Raw genomic sequence first — 6514 nt, forward strand, 5'->3', positions numbered from 1 at the left:
AGTTTTGCATTTAATCCTGATGACATAGAAACATTATGCACAGACTGAATAACAAAAGAATGTTTTAGTGAATATTAGTGTGAACCAATGGCCAGGGAGTGATGACGGTTAGGACCTCCCAGAAGAAAGGTAACTATTAAGAACCAGGTGCATCCTCACTGTTCCTTAGCATTAGGCGAGCTCCTTGTATCTCCTAACGTGACCCTTAGAAAAAGGGGATTCAGAGATAAATCAATATAAATGGGCTGATTCTAATGATCTCACCCATTGGAGAAAAAATACTGTATTTACTGAGATTAAGTTTCTGACAATAAGAGCTTTTTATTATAGATAGGCAAAGATGTTTCGTATAACAATATGAAAGAAAAGATGGCTCTCTATTAAAAGGTTTTAGGCAATGGCCACATCCATCTATTACTGTTTAAAAAATGTTTTCTTCACTTGGCAGAATACAAGCTCAAAATATAAATTAAACAATAAAACAAAATGAGATTTCTTCCACATTCAAGTGTGTGGCTTGGGATGTTTACCTGTAACTTCATAATGAGGTTAACCACAAGGCCTCAGGGACCAAGAGGAAGTGGCAATGGAAACACAAATCTTTTCTGAAATCTTTAAATTTTTATAAGGAAAATGTATGAATATAGTATTTGTATAAACAGAATTATTTTATAGTTCTTAATATGTGGGCTTTCCCGGTTTTTTTTGTTCTCTAGCTTAATATACTAATTTAAATATACATGATCATCTTTTAGGTAAACAGTAACTTTGTTGCTTGGAACTTCTGCCTTTCTGACTTTCATGTAACACTGGCGACACATGTGTACTATAAACCCCATGCCACCAGTTCTGGATGACAAGAAAAGACCTTCTTATTCTCTCCCTCTTCCTTGTATCCTATTCTGGGAGAACCTGAAAAGGAGTGAAATTAGTTCATGACATTTCTTTGACCATTAGCTCTTGGGCACCGACTACATGTCAGGCATCGTTCCAGGCACGGAGGATGAACAGATCAACAAAGAGAATCAGTTCCCTACACTGGGGTGGAGCATGCATTTTAGTAGGGAGACTCAGACAATAAACAGACACAGGTGAGAAGAGATACAAGGGAAAATGAAAGACTGAACGTAAAAGGTGTTTGGAAATGTGCCATTTTAAACAACTTAATGAGGTGTTTCTCATCAGGAGACATTTGATCAGAAGAACCCTGAAAGAAATGAGTAAACGCTGTAGTCAGGCTCCAAAGATAACCTGCGGGTGATGCTTGTCTCCTGGTATTCACACACGTGTTTAATGACTTATGCTGATTGAAAACTGGCCTAGGTCATTAGCAGAGTGTGGCAGAGGTGATCATGTGGGACTTCTGCAATGGAGTCAAAACAGCAATGCGGACCCCACTGCATCCTCTCGGACCCCTCACTCTGGGGAAGCCAGCTTCTAGGTTGTGAATATAATCAGGGAGTCCTGCAGACAGACTAGTGTCAGAAGTCTCTGAGGCCTGCCTCAGAATCAACTGGTCAGCCATGTGAGCAGCCTTAGACATAACTCTAACTCCCATAAAGCATCAGACAACTGCAGTCCTGGCCAGCATCTTAAATCATGACCACAGGAAAAGCTTTAACCAGAACCCCCTAGTGAAGCTACTTCTGAATCCCGATCCGAGGAAACGTGAGGTAACAAACATTTGTTTCTTTGCATCATTATGTCATGGACTAATATGTTGCCAAGTAAAAGGTAGTGAATATAGCAAGCTTTGTGGGGAGAAAGCACTCCAGCAAGAGGGAGCAGTTCCTGTAAAGGTCTTGACATAAGAGTATGCACAACTGTTCTAGAAATAGCAAGGGTAGACGCATAGTGTCGAGTGAGGGGTGAAGTCAGAGAGGTGACCATATAGGTCTTACTGGCTATGGTAAGGACTGTGGCCTTTACTTAAATGAGACAGTGAGTCTCAGGAAGATTTGGAGGAAAGGAGGGACATGGTGTTCTTTGCAACATTTTATTTATGACACTGGCTCCTGTGTGGACTGTAAATGACAGAACAGACCAGCGATTTTCAGTTGCTGTATTATGGCAGGCACACCGGAGTGCTGCAAGAATTTTTAAAACATGCACTACCTAACTATTTAGTCAGGGACACTGACCTTTTTTTCCTTCGGTTGTCAAATAAACAGATGACAACAACTATCATAACAAGAGCCACCGATGTGAATGAATTAAAATTATACCTGATTTATTTGTCAGATGGCAAAACATATATTTTTTTGGGTGTGCCACAGAATTTTAGTAGTTTATGTGTGCCATGAGATTATGAAAAGGCTAAAAATCACCAGAATAGACTATGGGGTGGGGAGAGCAGGAGGAGGAAGCCAGCAGCCTTGTTTCTCTTTGTTTCAAGGGGACTTTCTGCTCCTTGATTGCTGTCTGGTGAGTTCCTGCGCCGCCACGGTCCCTGGGCTGTCAGGCATTGCCTGACCCCAACCGACTTATTTCTTACGTTAGTTTGAGTTATTTTAGGTTTGCAGTACAACATCAAACAACAATACAGCTGTAATTAAATTCTACTTCTTTAAATAAATTATTATATGCGTAAAATTTAATCTCAGTAAGAGATTAAGTGGTAATCTCTTGAAAGAAGTATCATAGATGCTAAAGTCCTTACATACCACAAACATCTTTTTATGTTGGAAATGAATCAACAATTACACATTTCTCTTGTGAATTTAGGCATAGGCATTTAAAAATATGTTTAAATGCCTATGAGATTTTTATTTTATGTGTAGATATCAGTTCTCCTAGTTGATGTTTTACATGGTTTGACTTCCTCTTTATTTTACTTGAAATTAAATTGTATATAAGTAATTCTTAATTTTTGGTTGATCAAACTACATTAAATAGTATTTTCATAAGTCAAACTCTATGTATAGTTCTATTCTTTATAAATTGCTAATTGAGAGCTAATCACCCTGGCTGGTGTAGCTCCGTGGATTGAGCACTGGCCTGTGGACCGGAAGTTGCCAGTACGATTGCCAGTCAGGGCCCGAGTCTGGGTTGGAGGCCGTGTTCCCAGGTGGGGGCGTGTGAGAGGCAACTGAACGCTGTCTCTCTCCTACACCAGGCTTCTCCTCCTCTCTTTCTCCCTCTTCCCCTTTTCTCTAAATGTAAACGAATACAATCTTAGAAATAATAATCAGTGAGGTGTTGAAGATTAAAATTGACTGTTTCTTTGAATATTAACATATGAAGAAGAAACATATATTCTCTTTAAATAAAAACCTTAATTTGTTGGTCAATTAATGTACCTAACGTAGTTATTAATTTTTCTGTGAGCTTTTTATGTTTCTTACATGCATAGCAATCTTTGACTTTCAGGAGTATTATTAATATAAGGGGTATTTAAACTACCCTCTTGCATCTTGCTGACATTTACTCGATGCGCAGCTGCATTTACTGATGCTAAAATATTTCAACAGACAATTCAGCAATAAATCTTCAAAGGCCTGAGCAAGTCTGAAGAGGTTCTCAGTGGGACTGAAGCCCGGCATATCATAGGGTAGAATTTGAATTATAAAACTGTTTGCATAAGTTCAATGTCTTTAGGGTTATTATATTTATGCCACAGGAGATTGTTTACTCTATCTAGCTCTCATCTATCTAAAATTAAAGGCTGAAAATGTGCCTCAAGTAGACATTTTAATATGAAACTGATAGGAACAGATACTATACTTGATCTTAGCCAAAAGGTGCAGAAGCGATTAAATAGGCATTTTAATAAAGAGAAGACCTTTACCCATTAAGAGGGAGAGAATCATTTTTTAAAAAGTGTTTTTGTTTTGTCTTACATTTTTTGTTGTTATGTATTTCAGTGAATATTTTGGGTAAAGAAGCTAAAGAAAAAAACTCAAGGTTTAATGTTAGAAAACTCTCCAGATATTCAAACAAGTAGTAATTTAATGTAAGGATTTAAATGCTTTGCAAAATTGTTTTATGAGGTAAACCAGCAGTTTCTAGTTTGGGGCTCTTATAATGACTCCAAGAAAAGGATAGAACTGACCAACTGGGGGCCACTGCATCAAACGTCACACAGTCGTTCCAGTCTAGGTCCTCAGATACCAGGACATTGCAGAACGGACGCCTGGAGCTGGCAACCAGGGATTGGAGGAGCAGGTCAAGTTGCAGCTGCGGCTACTCCTCCTTGAAAGTGAACAATGGCACAGGGGCCATGCTAACCTACTCTGCATCATTCCGATTTTAGTGTATGTGCTGCCAGAGACATTGAAATTAAGAACAGTCTGACAGTAACCAGAGGGGATATGGAAGGGGATAATTAGGGGGGAGAGGGAAGGGTTTTCAAAAACAACTATAAAGGACTCATGTACAAAGCCAAGAGAGGGTGGAATCAGGGGAGGGAGGTGGGAATGGCTGGAGTAGGGGCGTGGGGAGTAAATGCAGACAACTGTACTTGAACAACAATAAAACAATTTTAAAAAATGAACAGTGGCAACTACTACAGGGAATCCACGATCTTGCTAGCCAGTCGTGAGAGCCAGAATTCACAGGAACACCTCCGCCTCAGGTGCACTTTCTGTCTTGAGAAAATGCATCTAATTGGTAGAATCTGAGCTACTTGAAAATCTGGAAAATGTAATGTTTGGCTTTTTAGCCTCTTCAAATAGAAGATGGGTGGAATAAAGACAAAAAAAACTTCTAAGTATCTACTATTGCAGCTTAAAAACATATTTTAGAACAAATTACAAAGAATACCATGATACATTATTGAAGTTATTTTAAATTAATGGCAAGCAAAGATAAAAAATTCAGTTCTGTTGTGTAGCAACTGGCATATAATTAGAGGTCAATACACATTTCTGCAATAATTTAGTTTATAAATTGTTAGAAAATAAAGGAGCTAAGTGTCATGAATAAAAATAGCTCATTTTTACATTCAATTATAATTTTAATGATTTCAGAAAACTCATGCTTCTTGAAGCATAGAAGAGGTATTTAAAAACATTTAAGTGAATAGAATGCTAAATTGGTAATTTCAAGTGAATATATATAATGTGTTAAAATGTCATCACAGAAGTAAAGCAAAATATTTGATTACAATGCGCATGTTGATGATTTTTTTCTTAAGATGTTAAGCAACTGGAGAATGCTTGCAAAAATAAGATTAAAATAAGCTAAGGATGTATAAAATGAAAATCTGTGATAATTTCAGTGCTATTTTGGGATGTTTTTCTCATGGTTGTTCTTTTAAGTGTCTTTTTAAAAGTATGGAATATCCTACATTACAGTTTTTGTCCCATATTTTTTATGTGGCAACATAGATAAGCATTTTCATAATATTAAAATTATACAAAATCAACAAAAAGAGCTATACAGGAATTCTTTATATGCATAAAACATAATTCATTTGTATTTGTCACCTATTTGAGCTTATTGTAATTTTTCACAGTATAAAAAATGTTCTCTCATGAACATTTATTTTACCTAAATCTTTTAATAGAATTACTAAACATTTCTCAGAAATTCATTTCTAATGATTTTTCTTCTAACACTTGTAAAAACTATGCTTTCTTTAAATTTTAAAATTTTATGTATGCTGATTAAATTGTCCATCACCCATATTACTAAAATTTATTCAACTAAATTAGTTATGAGATAGAGAAAAGATAGAATTTAAAGAAGAATGCTGGTTTAAGGTCTGAAGTGAAAGAAGTCAAGGATTTGATATTTGGGAGCCTGAATGGAAAAGATAATTGTTTGAAGATTGTTGAAGTTTCTCACAGAACTGAGAGATGCAGAATTGTTTTTGGATCACTGGGAAATTAAAGCATCAGCTCTGTAGACAGAGGCTAAATTCTGTCTGTTTTGATTGTCTCAGGCAACAACTTTCTTACCTTAGGTAAAAATCTCAAACTTTCCAATGATAAATTTACTCTAATTTTCACCTTTGTACTGGCATATGGAAAGCATTGCCTTTTGTCATAGTATGTCTTTCAAATATATCTTGGAAATATGCAGATAAATACCCAGAGTGTATGTGTATATGTGTGCTACACAAGCAGTTCTACCTGCCCAGTTATTTCAAGGTTAAATATAATTTTATGCTGTGTACTTAAATAGTAACTGAAGAATTATAACCCTTGCATAATAATTCATAATTAAGGATTTACAAACAGCTTTACAACAGTTACTTTCTTAATCTTTGCAACTTGATCAGAAGGCTTAACTAAGTAACCCTGAGCACTTTTGATTTATAATGAAGAAAATGAAACAGGCAAGTGAGGTTATTTATTTGTGATAGATATTGACTGAGCTGGGAATGAAGCCAGGACTCTGGGGTGCTGTTCATTCTCCAGTCTTGCATCTTGGTTATAGAATCTAATGATTAATTATTTTAGTTGAATTATAATAAAAGCAAATTACCTGACATTCTATCCAATGGACCTACCCACCTACAGTCCTATAACCAATGAGGTTAACAGTGGCACCTCCAATATATTTTATGTTA

The 6514-nt window shown here is 36.3% G+C and overlaps 1 pseudogene; it reads right to left on the reverse strand.

Annotated features, from left to right (window-relative positions):
* Positions 1-3617: 3617 nt before the first annotated feature.
* On the reverse strand, positions 3618-3753 carry LOC119045028 (uncharacterized; annotated as a pseudogene).
* Positions 3754-6514: the final 2761 nt, after the last annotated feature.

This window comes from Artibeus jamaicensis, unplaced genomic scaffold (genome assembly GCF_021234435.1).
Source record: "Artibeus jamaicensis isolate MK-2021 breed Jamaican fruit bat unplaced genomic scaffold, CSHL_Jam_final contig_387, whole genome shotgun sequence".
NCBI lineage: Eukaryota > Metazoa > Chordata > Mammalia > Chiroptera > Phyllostomidae > Artibeus > Artibeus jamaicensis.